This window comes from Gorilla gorilla, chromosome 11, assembly GCF_029281585.2.
Source record: "Gorilla gorilla gorilla isolate KB3781 chromosome 11, NHGRI_mGorGor1-v2.1_pri, whole genome shotgun sequence".
Taxonomy (NCBI): Eukaryota; Metazoa; Chordata; class Mammalia; order Primates; family Hominidae; genus Gorilla; species Gorilla gorilla.
This window is the reverse complement of record NC_073235.2, coordinates 116,535,034-116,549,692: the sequence shown is the minus strand read 5'-3', so window position 1 is coordinate 116,549,692 and position 14,659 is coordinate 116,535,034. Positions and strand designations below refer to the sequence as shown.

General features: G+C 36.6%; 1 protein-coding gene across 7 annotated transcripts in view; it reads right to left on the bottom strand.

Moving 5' to 3' along the window:
- Window positions 1–14,659, bottom strand: part of SPAG16 (sperm associated antigen 16) — a 1,164,663-nt gene that overhangs the window by 514,570 nt on the left and 635,434 nt on the right. The gene's annotated exons all lie outside the window — the stretch shown is intronic.

Below are 14,659 nucleotides of genomic sequence, written 5' to 3'. Positions count from 1 at the left end.
CAAAAATATTCAGGACCTGAACTGAGCACTGGATCAAAAGGACCTGATAGATATCTACAGAACTCTCCCCTCCCAAAACAAATAGAATATACACTCTTCTCATTGCCACATGCACATACTCTAAACTCTACCACATAATGAGACACAGAACAATCCTCAGCAAATGCAAGAGAACTATAACCATATCAACTACTCTCTTGCATCACAGCACAATAAAATTAGATATCAAGACTGAAATAATCACTGAAAAACATACAATTACATGGAAATTGAATAGCTGCACTTGAATGGCTTTTGAGTAAATAATGAAATTAAAGCAGAAATCAAGAAGTAAGAAGTTATTTGAAACTAATGAGAACCAAGACACAACATACCACAATTTCTGGGACACAGCTAAGGCAGTGTTAACAGGAAAATTTATAGCACTAAATGCCCACATCAAAAAGTTAGAAAGATCTCAACTTATCAACCTAACATCACAACTAAATGGACTAGAGAACCAAGAGTAAACTGAACCAAAAAACTAACAGAAGAAATAAGCAAAATCAGAGATGAACTAAGGAGATTGAGATATGAAAAAACTACTGAAAAAAATCAATGAATCCAAATAATCAATGGTTATTTGAAAAACTTAATAAGATACAAAACCAAGATTAAACTGACCCCAAAACTCGCAAAAGAAATAACCAAAATCAGAGATGAACTAAGGAGATTGAGATATGAAAAATCACTCAAAAGATTAATTAATCCAAATAATCAATGGTTATTTGAAAAAATAAATAAGAGAGACTGCTAGCTAGAATAATAAAGAAGAAAGAAGATCCAAATAAAAACAATTAGAAATTACAAAGGGCATTACACTCATCCTGACATTACCACTGAACCTACAGAAATACAAATAACCATCAGAGACTATTACGAATACTTCTATGCACCAACTAAAAAATCTAGAAAAAAATGGAAAAATTCCTGGACACATACACCCTCCCAAGACTGAACCCAGGAAAAAAAATGAATCCCTGCACAGACAAAAAAATGAGTTACAAAACTGAATCAGTAATAAAAAGTCTATGTATTAGTCCATTTTCATGCTGCTGATAAAGACATACTTGAGACTGGGTATTTATAAAGAAAAAGAGATTTAATAGACTCACAGTTCCACATGGCTGGGGAGGCCTCACAGTCATGGTGGAAGGTAAAAGGCATGTCTTACATGGCAGGAGACAAGAGAGAATTTGTGCAGGGAAACTCCCCTTTATAAAACCATCAGATCTCATGAGACTTATTCACTAACAAAAGAACAGCACAGGCAAGTCCTGCCTTAATTCAATTACCTCCCACCAGGTCCCTCCCACAGCACATGGAAATTATGGGAGCTATAATTCAAGATGAGATTTGGATGAGGACACAGCCAAACCATATCAGCCTATCAACCAGAAAAAAACCCAGGACCAGATAGATTCATAGCCAAATTCTACCATATATATACAATGAAGAGCTCCTATCACTCTTACTGAAACTATTCCAAAATATTGAGGAGGAGAGATTCCTTCTCAACTCATTTTATGAGGCCACTATTTTCCTGACATAAAAACATGTCAGAGACACAACAAAAAATAAAATTTCAGGCCAATATCTTTGATGAACATTGATACAAAAAACCTCAACAAAATAATTGCCAATCAAATCCAGCAGCACATTGAAAAACTAATCCATCATGACCAAGTAGGCTTTATCCCTGGGATGTAAGCCCAGTTGAACATACCCAAATCAATGAATATGATTCATCACATAAACAGAACTAAAAACAAAAACCAGATGATTATCTCAATAGATGCAGAAAAGTCTTTTGATAAAATACATCTTCACATTAACAACCCTCAATAAATTAGGCATCAAAAGAACACACTTCAAAATAATAAGAGCCATCTATGACAAACCTACAACCAACATCATACTGAATGGGCAAAAGCTGGAAGCCTTCCCTTTGAAAACCAGCATCAGTCAAGTATGCCTTCTTCACCATCCCTACTCTACAAAATATTCAAAGTTCCAGCCATAGCAATCAGGAAAGAAAAAGAAAGAAAAAGCATCCACATAAGAAGAGAGGAAGTCAAACTATCCCTGTTTCCAGATGATGTATTTCTATATCTTGAAAACCCCATAATCTTGGCCCAAAAGTTCCCTGATCTGACAAACAACTTCAGCAAAGTCTCAGGATACAAAATCGACGTACAAAAATCACTAGCATTTCTATATACCAACAACATCTAAGCTGAGAGTGAAATCACGAATACAGTCACATTCACAATTGCCACAAAAAGAATAAAATACCTAGGAATACGGCCAACCCAGGAAATGAAACGTCTCTACAACAAGAACTACAAAACACTGCTCAAAGAAATCAGAGGTGACACAGACAACTGGAAAAATCTTCCATGCTCATGGATAGGAAGAATCAATATTATTAAAATGGCCATACTGCCCAAAGCACTTTATAGATTCAATGCTATTTCTATCAAATTACCAATGACATTCTTCACAGAATTAAAAAATATTTTAAAATTCCTATAGAACCAAAAAAAGAGCCCAAATAGCTAAGGCAATCTTAAGAAAAAATAGCAAAGCTGGAGGTATCACATTACTTGACTAAACTGTACTACTAGACTACAGTGACCAAAACAGCATGGTACTGGTGCAAAAATAGACACACAGACCAATGGAACAGAATAGGGAGCCCAGAAATAATGCCACACATGTTTAACTTGATTTGCAACAATCCTAACAAAAACAAGCAATGGGGAAAGTATTCCCTATTCAATAAAATGTGCTAGCCAGACGCAAAAGATTGACACTGGACCCCTCCCTTATACCACATACAAAAATAAACTCAAGGTGGATTAAAGGCTTAAATGTGAAACATAAAATTCTAAACACCCAGGAAGATAACCTAGGAAATATCACTCTGGATGTAGGATTTAGCACAGATTTCATGACAAAAATGCCAAAAGCAATTGTAACAAAAACAAAAATTGACAAGTGTGACCTAACTAAACTTAAGAGCTTCTCAACAGCAAAAGAAACTGTCAGCAGAGTAATCAGACAACCTATATGATATGGTTTGACTGTGTGTCCACCCAAATCTCACATTGAATTGTGATAATCCCCATGTGTCATGGGGAGAGCAGGTGGGAGGTAATTAAATCATGGTTGCAGGTTTTTCTTGTGCTGTTCTCAAGATAGTGAATGTCTCACAAGATCTGAAGGTTTTATAAAGGGAATTTCAAAGCTGGAGACATCACACTACCTGACTTCAAAATATACTACAAGGCTACAGTAACCCAAACAGCATGGTACTGTTACCAAAACAGATACACAGACCAATGGAACAGAACAGAGGTCTCAGAAATAATTCCACACATCTACAACCATCTGATCTTTGACAAACCTGACAAAAACAAGCAATGGGGAAAGAATTCCCTTATTTAATAAATGATGTTGGGAAAACTGGCTAGCCATATGCAGAGAAGTGAAACTGGATCCCTTCCTTACACCTTATACAAAAATTAACTCATGATGGATTAAAGACTTAAATGTAAAACCTAAAACCATAAAAACCCTAGAAGAAAACCTAGGCAATACCATTCAGGACACAGGCATGGGCAAAGACTTCATGACTAAAACACCAAAAGCAATGGCAACAAAAGCCAAAACAGATAAATAGGATCTAATTAAACTAAAGAGCTTCTGCACAACAAAAGAAACTATCATCAGAGTGAACAGGCAACCTACAGAATGGGAGAAAATTTTTGCAATCTATCCATCTGACAAAGGATTAATATCCAGAATCTACAAGGAACTTAAATTTACAAGAAAACAAAACAACCCCATCAAAAAGTAGGTGAAGGATATGAACAGACATTTCTCAAAAGAAGACATTTATGCAGCCAACAAACATGAAAAAAAGCTCATCATCACTGGTCATTAGAGAAATGCAAATCTAAACCACAATGAGATACCATCTCATGCCAGTTAGAATGGGGATCATTAAAAAGTCAGGAAACAACAGATGCTGGAGAGGATGTGAAGAAATAGGAACGCTTTTACACTGTTGATGGGTGTGTAAATTAGTTCAACCATTGTGAAAGACAGTGTGGCGATTCCTCAGAACCAGAAATACCATTTGACTCAGCAATCCCGTTACTGGGCATATACCCAAAGGATTATAAATCATTTTACTATAAAGATACATGCACATGTATGTTTATTGCAGCACTATTCACAATAGCAAAGACTTGGAACCAACCCAAATACCCGTCAGTGAGAGACTAGATAAAGAAAATGTGGCACATATACACCATGGAATACTATGCAGCCATAAAAAGTATGAGTTCATGTCCTTTGCAAGGACATGGATGAAGCTGGAAACCATCATTCTCAGCACACTAAAACAGGAACAGAAAACCAAACACTGCATGTTCTCACTCATAAGTGGGAGTTGAACAATGAGAACACATGGATGCAGGGAGGGGAAGATCACACACTGGGGCCTGCTGAGGGGTGGGGGACTAGGGGAGGGATAGCATTAGGAGAAATACCTAATGTAGATGATGGGTTGATGGGTGCGGCAAACCACCATGGCACATGTATACCTATGTAATAAACCTGCACATTCTGCACATGTATCCCAGAACTTAAAGTATAATTTAAAAAAAAAAAAGAGGTGGGGGGAGTTCTCCTGCACATGCCCTCTTGGCCTCCACCATGTAAGACGTGACTTTGCTTCTCATTCACCTTCTGCTGTGATTATGAAGCTTCCCCAGCCATGCAGAACTGTGAGTCATTAAACCTCTTTCCTTTATAAATTACCCAGTCTCGGGTATTTCTTTATCAGCAGTGTGAGAATAGGCTAATACACTACAGAATAGGACAAAATATTTACAAACTATGTGTTTGACAAAGTTCTAATATCCAGCATCTATAAGGAAAATAAACAAATTTACAAGCAAAAAACAAACAACTCCATTAAAATGGGCAGATAACAAGAACAGACTCTTTCCAAAAGAAGACACACATGTGGCCAACAAGCTTATGAAATAAAGATCAATATCACTCATTGATCAGTATACAAATATGCTGATAAAGTATATTTGTGCAATTTTTAAAACAGTTTTAAATAACATACATAAGAGAAGAAATGTTTTAAAATAGAACTGAATGGCAACACATCAAAACTCTGGCATGAAGTCAAATCAGTATTTTGAAGGGAATTTAATTTTAACTGGTTATAATGAAAAGAGAACAGACTTAAAATCATTGTGCTATGCATGATATTTTGAGGTTAGAAAGCGTATACTATATATATGATAGAATAATAGAATGGAAGATCAACAAAGACCAAAATGGTTCTTTGAAGAGTAATAAAATAAATAAATTTCTGCTAAGGTTGACAAGAACAGAAAAATTTTCCTCTACTGGCAATTTATTGAGCTAGGTGCCACAAAGATTTTTACAGAAGTATAAGATAATGTCACACTTTTCATTAATTTTTTTGTTTTAGGCATTATATTGATTTTGCATTAAAATGTTTATGTTAACATGCAATGAACTTTCTACAGTTATTTAAATTAATAAATATCTTTAAGATTTCTAAATTTTAATTTATAATACAATAAGCATCAATAGATATAAGCTCCTGACCAAATCTCTTTAGGGTACTTAATAATCTTTAAGGTAATAAAGGGGTATGGTGATAGCTAATTTTATGCATCAGTTTTACTAAGTTATGCTACCACAATGTTTGGTCAAACATCAGTCTAAATATCTCTGTGGAGGTATGTTTTAGGTGAAATAAACACATAAATCAGTAGATGTTGAGTAAAGCTGATTATTCTCTACAGCATGGGTGGGCCTCTTCCAATCAGTTGAAGGCCTTGAAAGGGAAACACTAAGGTCCCCAAATAAGATGGAATTCCTTCAGATTTAAGCTGCAAAATCAGACATCTACTCTTCCCTGGATCCCCAGCCTGCTCACCTGCCCTACCAATTTTGGACTTAATAGTCTCCACAATCATGTGAGCCAAAGAATCTCTTCTCTCTCTCTTTATCTCTGTCTCTGCATGTATCTCTTTGTATATATATGTATACACACATGTATGTGTATGCATATATATCCATATGTACATATCCATATATGTATATGTACACACACAGAGATACACACAATACATATGTATATATACACATCAACATACAGACACACACACACAGACACACAGACACACACACACATATTCATTCTATTATATTTCTCTGGCAAACCTTAACAAATACAGATCCTCAGGCCAAAGGTTTGAGAACTGACGCCCTAGAGAAACGTTTACACATGTGCTTCAACATATACAATCTCTAGATATGCGGAATGCTCCTTGGAGCATTGTTTGTATTAGCAAACAATGAAAATCATCGAAGTAACATGTTAGTAACAAACATGGATAAATAATATGTGGGAAAAGTCACACAATGGATATTATAGAGCAGTGAAAATGAATATACTACAGCTGCACATAGCAATGTGGATAAAATGTAGAGACACTATATTGAGGAAAAAATAAGACTCAGATGACCTATACATTCTGACATATCTTAATGAAGTAAAAATAAAATATTCAGATATACTATATATATTATTATATATGTGAATACATGTATGTGACATAAAATTATATTTAGAAAAACAGTGCCATTCAAAATGTTCAGGTTGATTGATTGTCTCTAGGTGCTAAGTAGGGGAATGGGTCAAATAGGTAGGTGATTTCTATTCTATGAATGATTAAATCTATTGATTAGCTATTTGAAATTGGAAGTCTATTGTGAACAAATGACTTCAAATTTCAGTGACTTAACATGATAATTTGTTTTTTGGGGGTGTTATTTATGATTTGTAGGTCAGCTGGACCACTTAGCTTCAGGCTGTGGTAGTCGGGGTAGAATTGCTTCTCAATTCAGGTCTGCTAGAGCAACTCTGTCCTACACAGGTACATTCCGGGGCTGAGTCTGAAGGCATAGTAACTACTCACTGGCCATTTTTAACATTGAGGAAACACAGGACAGCAAGCTCTACACTGAATGCACATAGCAAGCCTTGGAATGCTTGATATTGGTTAATATCCATTGGTCAAAACAAGTCAAATGCACAAATAGAAATTCTAGGGGTGGGAAAGCACACTATTTCCAGGAAAGTAAGGAAGTGAGGAAGAAATATTTTGAAAAGCCATATAATTTACAAAAATAATTTTGTTCTAATTATAGGCAGAGTTTCTCAGCTATTTAATTTTTATTATTTATAAATTACATAAATGTCTCATAGTTTCTCTCATATAGCAAATATTTCTTACTAAAATTAAATATAGGTACGTACAAGAAAAAGCACCATTTAGAAAGCTAAAGATGTTGGATTTTATTGTTTAATCAGAAAGTGTATAACTATTCATAACATTTATAAATGTACATTGATATCATTTCTCTTTTAGAATAAAACTAAAAGCATTTTCAAGTGTACATTAACTGATGCCCAAAGTATTTTACTAACCCATTTTGCAGCAAAGAGAAATAAGCAAGGAAAACAAATTATTGATAATATAAAATACACACTATTATTCTCATTAAAATTACTTTTAATTATCAGTAAAATACAGTTTACAGAATAACCTAGCTAAACATTATGAGTTTGCAGGATTTTGTAGTTATTTTATTATCAGTTAGGATTCAAAACACTATGTTGCATATTGATTGTACATCCCTATGTGTTAAGTGCATATTCAAATTGTGTTCATCTCTTCATGGATACCTCTTTTAATCATTTTTAAAACTTCTTATCATACATATATGTGTGCGTGTATTTTTTTTTTTTTTTGCTGTTCCTCATTTTTCAAACCTACTCAATTGTTCTCTGCTTTCTAATTTAACTGTAATTTCATCAATACATGGAGGCTGCCTCTCCTAGGCCTCTCGATTCCAGCTTTTCTTTCCATGGAGAATATGTTTTTGTGTGCTTTATATCATACCTTTTGTTTGTCACTAAGTCCTCGGAAAATTCTTTTTGCAGTTTATGAAAAATATACAAATAATCATCATGTTTGGGACAACCAAAATTATAGTTTGCAAACAATAAGCATTATATTTAGCAACACATAGTATTTCCTATAATGGTTTCATTACACGTATTACATGCTCTTCATGTGCATTCTTGACATTTTTCAGACTTTACATAACTACAGAAACATAAGAGCTTGTAACTATTGGCAGGGCACCATGGCACATGCCTGTAATCCCAGCACTTTGGGAGGCCAAGACAGGGAGATTGCTTGAGCTCAGGAGTTCAAGACTATCCTGGGCAACACGGTGAAACCTCGTCTCTAGAAAAAATACAAAAATTAGCCTAGTGAAGTGGTGTGTGCCTGTAGTCATAGCTACTTGGAGGTCAAGGTGGGAGGATTACTTGAGCCGGGGAGGTGGAAGTTGCAGTGAGCTGTGATCGTGCCACTGCATTCCAGCCTGGGCAGAGTGAGACTCTGTCTCAAACAAAACAAAACAAAAACTTGTTTCTATTGAAAATGACTTTAGTTTTGAAAATCAAATATATTACAGGTGCCAGATTGATGCTAATTACTTTTTTTTAAAGAAATGTACTGAAGTGTTTTTATGAGAGGGGGTGGAACAGGAGGACTCAGTAGTTCTTACATCACTAAGTAGGAAGTGGAAAGTGTAGAAGCAAGAAGACTTGGTTGGCTTCTCATTCTGGCTCTGCATAAATGTCCCCACATGATCTTGGACAGTTTATTTAATATTTACATTTACCATCTCTGAAACTTACTGTCTTTATTTGGAAATATGGATAATAAATTCTGGTTGATATACTTTTAATGATTGTTTTGTAGATCTAGTAAAAGAATTCTTACAAGAGCAAATTTTTAATTATTTCTACCTTTCAAATTTGGGATTATTTTGTAAAAATTCTCTTGTTATCTCTAGTTAAGACTTTTGTTTTGTTTTGTTTGCTGAAATGAGTTGTTCCTCTCCTAGAAAATCTTCAGTAAAAAGTAATAGATTTATATGATCTGAAGAGAAGTCAGAATATAAGTTCTTATGTAGAATAGTTTATCACTATTTCCGTAACTAGTGGAATAAAATAAATTACTATCGTTATATTGTAGTCTCATTGACCTGTGTCTATCTATTCAATAGAACTATTTGAATTCATAAAAAGGCTATTAGTCACAATGTTCTCAGTTACCATAGAATATGTATGTATTAATTTCATGCAGCAGAATTACATACAACCAAAATCTAATAAAATTAAGCTCAAATATCTTATTGCATTGTATTTGTATAAGTAAAAGATATAATTTTGGTTTCACTGAGTCATAAAATTATTATATTAGAAAAACACTTAAAATTTAGATTACATAAAAGTATTAAGGCATATTTGAGATACCTTTAATGTACAGTTTGTGAAAACCCTCCAATCTTTATGAGTTGAAATAAAAGGCCTGTTTTCATGCAAGTTTCTTTAAACCCTTAGTCTTGATACAGCACTTCTGGCTGTATGAGGGCTGAGGGTAGAAAGTGAGGGCACTCGCACAGAGTAAAGTAAAGTAAGTACAAGCCCACATCAAGAATGATCTTGGTCTAACGTTTAAGTCTTTAATCCATCTTGAATTAATTTTTGTATAAGGTGTAAGGAAGGGATCCAGTTTCAGCTTTCTACATATGGCTAGCCAGGTTTCCCAGCACCATTTATTAAATAGGGAATCCTTTCCCCATTGCTTGTTTTTCTCAGGTTTGTCAAAGATCAGATAGTTATAGATATGCGGCGTTATTTCTGAGGGCTCTGTTTTGTTCCACTGATCTATATCTCTGTTTTGGTACCAGTACCATGCTGTTTTGGTTACTGTAGCCTTGTAGTATAGTTTGAAGTCAGGTAGCTTGATGCCTCCAGCTTTATTCTTTTGGCTTAGGATTGACTTGGTGATGTGGGCTCTTTTTTGGCTCCATATGAACTTTAAAGTAGTTTTTTCCAATTCTGTGAAGAAAAGCATTGGTAGCTAGATGGGGATGGCATTGAAGCCATCCTGTGAAGGATGCCATCCTTCCCTGCTTTATTTTTCTTCATAGTACTTACCACCATCTAAGGAATTATATAGCACTTATTTATTGTCTCTCTCCCTGCCAATAGAATGTAATACATAGGGGGCAGGAAATTTTTAAATTTGCTGCTATTTCCCCAAAGCCTAGCATGCTGCTTTGCACACAGAGACTCCCAATAAACAGCTGTTGAATCAATGATTTGATGAATGAAACACAATAATGAATTCCCTAAAATCCTGTTTTAAGTAGATAATTCAAACACTTCTTCAAGTTTATAAATATTAAGAAAGATGTATGCCAGTGGATTGTATGTGCCATTTGCCACTGGACATTTAATTTGAATATTTTCTTACAGAAGCTTTATTTCATAACATGGTAAACTATTTGCTTTTGAATTTTGCCCAAGTTATTATACATATAAGATATCTGACTATGCTGGAAGATATTACCACATAACCTTGAGAAATAGCATATCCCCAACCACATAATTTTTTTTTTGGATAGATGCATGACATAAATGAATTTAATGAATAAACAATTTGCTCCCATAAAATAAATTGTAAAAATCATGTGTCTTATCTTCTTTTACCAGTGAACTGTCAAATCCATCGAGTCTTTTGATCATCACAATAGGGTATTTCATAAAATCATGTTAGTGGACCAAATTCCAGCATTAAATCTGAATTGTACAAGTAGCTTCCAGACTGGTCTTCATTCTAATGCTTTTGCTTTCTATAATCTATTTTCAATACAGAAACCTGAAGAATCCTTTTTATGCCACTTGTCTGCTCAAAACTCTCCAATGGTTTCTCATTTCTCACAGTAAGAACTAAAAACCCTAACAACAAGACCCTAACAACGAAATAAAGCACTGCCCAATCTGCCTACCACCCACCGAGTTACCACTCTGACTTCTTCTCCTTCTACTCATCTCATTTCCTTCTACTCTAGCCACATAAGGACTTGCTCTTGCTATCTTTCTTCCTGAAATGTTCTTTCCCAGAAAACCAATGACAAGGCCCCTTCCCTTCATTTAGACCTTTACAGAAAGACACATCAGAGAAGAGAGGCCTATCTAAATTCCAGTCTCATCCCTAACACTATGCCCCTTACCTACTTTGTTTTTTTTTTTTTTTTTGCAAAATTTATCCTTATTAATTGATATGGTTTGGCTCCGTGTCCCCACCCAAATCTCATCTTGAATTGTACTTCCATAATTCCCACATGTTGTGGGAGGGACCAAGTGGGAGATAATTTGCATCATGGGGATGGTTTCCCCCATACTGTTCTAATGGTAGTGAATAAGTCTCTTGATATCTGATGGTCTCATTATGTGTTTCCGCTTTTGCATCTTCCTCATTTTCTCTTGCTGCCACTATGTAAGAAGTTCCTCTCTCCTCTTGCCATGATTCTGAGGCCTCCCCAGCCATGTGGAACTATGTAAGTCCAATTAAACCTCTTTTTCTTCCCAGTCTCCAGTATGTCTTTATCAGTAGCTTTAAAACAGACTGATACAGTAAATTGGTATCAGTAGAGTGGGACGTTGCTGACAAGGTAACCAAAAATGTGGAACTGACTTTGGAACTGGGTAACAGGCAGAGGTTGGAACAGTTTGGAGGGCTAAGATGAAGACAGGAATATGTGGGAAAATTTGGAACTTCCCAGAGACTTGAATGGCTTTGACCAAAAGCCTGATAGTGATATGGACAATAAGGTTCAGGCTGAGGTGGTCTCAGGTGGAGATGAGGAACTTGCGGGGAACTGGAACAAAGGTGACTCTTGTTATGTTTTAGCAAAGAGGCTATTATGTTTTAGCAAAGAGACTTTGCCCCTGCCCTAGAGATGTGTGGAACTTTGAACTTGAGAGAGATGATTTAGAGTATATGGAGCAAGAAATTTCTAAGCAGCGAAACATTCAAGAGGTGACTTGGGTGCTGTTAAAAAACATTCAGTTTTATAAGGGAAGCAGAGCATAAACGTTCAAAAAATGATAATGTTATAGAAAAGAAAAACCCATTTTCTGGGGAGAGAGTCAAGCCAGCTGCAGAGATTTGCATAAGTAACAAGGAGCAGAATTAATCCCCAAGACAATGAGGACAATATGTCCAGGGCATGTCAGAGGTTTTCATGGCAGCCCCTCCCATCACAGACCCAGAGGCCTAGAAGAAAATGGTTTCATGGGCCAGGGCCAGCCAGGGTCCCCATGCTGTTTGCAGTCTAGGGACTCGGTGCCCTGCATCCCAGCTGTTCCAGCTGCGGATGAAAGGGGCCAATGTAGAGCTTGGGCCATGGCTTGCAGAGGGTGCAAGCTCCAAGCCTTGGCAGCTTCCATGTGGTGTTGAGCTGTGAGTGAAGGGAAATCAAGAATTGGAGTTTGGGAACCTCTGCCTAGATTTCAGAAGATGTATAGAAACACCTGGATGTCCAGGCAGAAGTTTGCTGCAGGGGCGGGGTGCTCATGGAAAACCTCTGCTAGGGCAGTGCAGAAGGGAAATGTGGGGTCTGAGCCCCCATGCAGAGTCCCTACGGGGGCACTGCCTAGTGAAGTTGTGAGAGGACGGCCACCGTCCTCCAGACCCCAGCATGGTAGATCCACTGACAGCTTGCACTGTGCACCTGGAAAAACCATAGATACTCAATGCTAGCCTGTAAAAGCAGCCAGGAGGGAGGCTGTACCCTGCAAAGCCACAGGGGTGGAGCTGCCCAAGACCATGGGAACCCACCTCTTATATCAGCATGACCTGAATGTGAGACTTGGAGTCAAAGGAGATCATCTTGGCATTTTAAAATTTGGCTGCCTCACTGGAATTCAGACTGGCATAGGCCCAATAACCAATTTGTTTTGACGAATTTCTCCCATTTGGAACAGCAGTATTTAGCCAATACCTGTACCCCCATTGTATCTAAGAAGTAGCTTGCTTTTGATTTTACAGGCTCATAGGCAGAAGGGACTTTCCTTGTCTCAGATGGGACTTTGGACTGTGGACTTTTGGGTTAATGCTGAGATGAGTTAAGACTTTGGGGGACTGTTAAGAATGCATGATTGGTTTTGAAATGTGAGGACATGAGATTTGGAGGAGCCAGGGGTAGAGTGATATGGTTTGGCTGTGTGTCCCCACCCAAATCTCATCTTGAATTGTATTCCCATAATTCCCACGTGTTCTAGGAGAGACCTGGTGGGAGATAATTTGCATCATGGGGGTGGTTCCCCCATACTGTTCTAATGGTAGTGAATAAGTCTCATGAGATCTGATGGTTTTATTAGGGGTTTCTGCTTTTGCACCTTCCTCATTTTCTCTTGCCACTGCTAAGTAAGAAGTGCCTTTCAGCACCCACCATGATTCTGAGGACTCCTCAGCCATGTGGAACTGTAAGTCCAATTAAACCTCTTTTTCTTCCCAGTCTCAGGTATGTCTTTATCAGCAGTGTGAAAACAGACTAATACATAAATGTACTATGTATTTTACTGATTTTTCTGTTTATTTGCTTTCCTCAAGCTCCCACAGTTTTGTGGGCCGCTGCTTTACCTACTTCTTTATTCTTTGGTACATCCACAGAAAATAAATGCCTTTAACTTAGGCTCCATTTTCTGCCTGAATCCAGTTCTTATAGAAAAATATTTTTTATTGAAAGCCTCAATCTTATCCTCTTGCAAAGTCTTAAATTACCAGATCTCTGGGCCTAAATATGAAAACCCAGCTGTTATACCTGTTTTTCATGAGACTCTAGGAGATGCCTCATTTTCATTCAGACCAGGATCCAGAGCTTGTGATAGCTCCAGAGGCAAGAGCTCTCCATTTCCAAACCTCTTGTCTGTTTCTTACCCTGTGTTCACATGGTTCTATAGGACAAGAAAGCCACTCTATTGAGAGTGATTTTTTAACCATATACTCCAGGCATTCTTTACACTCAACCTTGGCCCTGCACATCACTGAGTCTACTTATACAACTGAGAAAATTCTACAACTCAACTTCTTGTCTGCTGCTTGGGTATGTATCTTCCAATAGATGCTGTGCTATAGATTATTGTATTTTTTAATTTATGAATTTATTCCATTCCTTAATATTCACTACAAAAAATGGGACAAATATAAAAACATGTACATACATTCCTGTACATGTTTACATGTTTTCTTTGGACTAAATATTGAGAATTAGAAGGCAGTACATTCAGAGATCATTTTTTCCACCTCGCCTTCACCAGCATAGAATTACTTTTACTGAATTACCAGTGGTATTATTCCTCTTCACTACAATAACAAAAGTTATAAGACATGGTCTTATGGGCATTACTGAAAGGTTGTTGTTGAGGCTATTGCTCAATAGATTTTAAATAAGAGTATCATCTACTCTTAAAATGGACCAGGGTGAAATGCTTTCAGGCCTTACTAGCAAAAGTCATTATTTAGCTGCTGACGGTCTGAGACTATTTCTTTTAATGACAGTGAAAATCACATAGCTGACTAAGCCTCCTTCTTTTTGTAGGCTGCTATGATACTTAGGCCCAAAA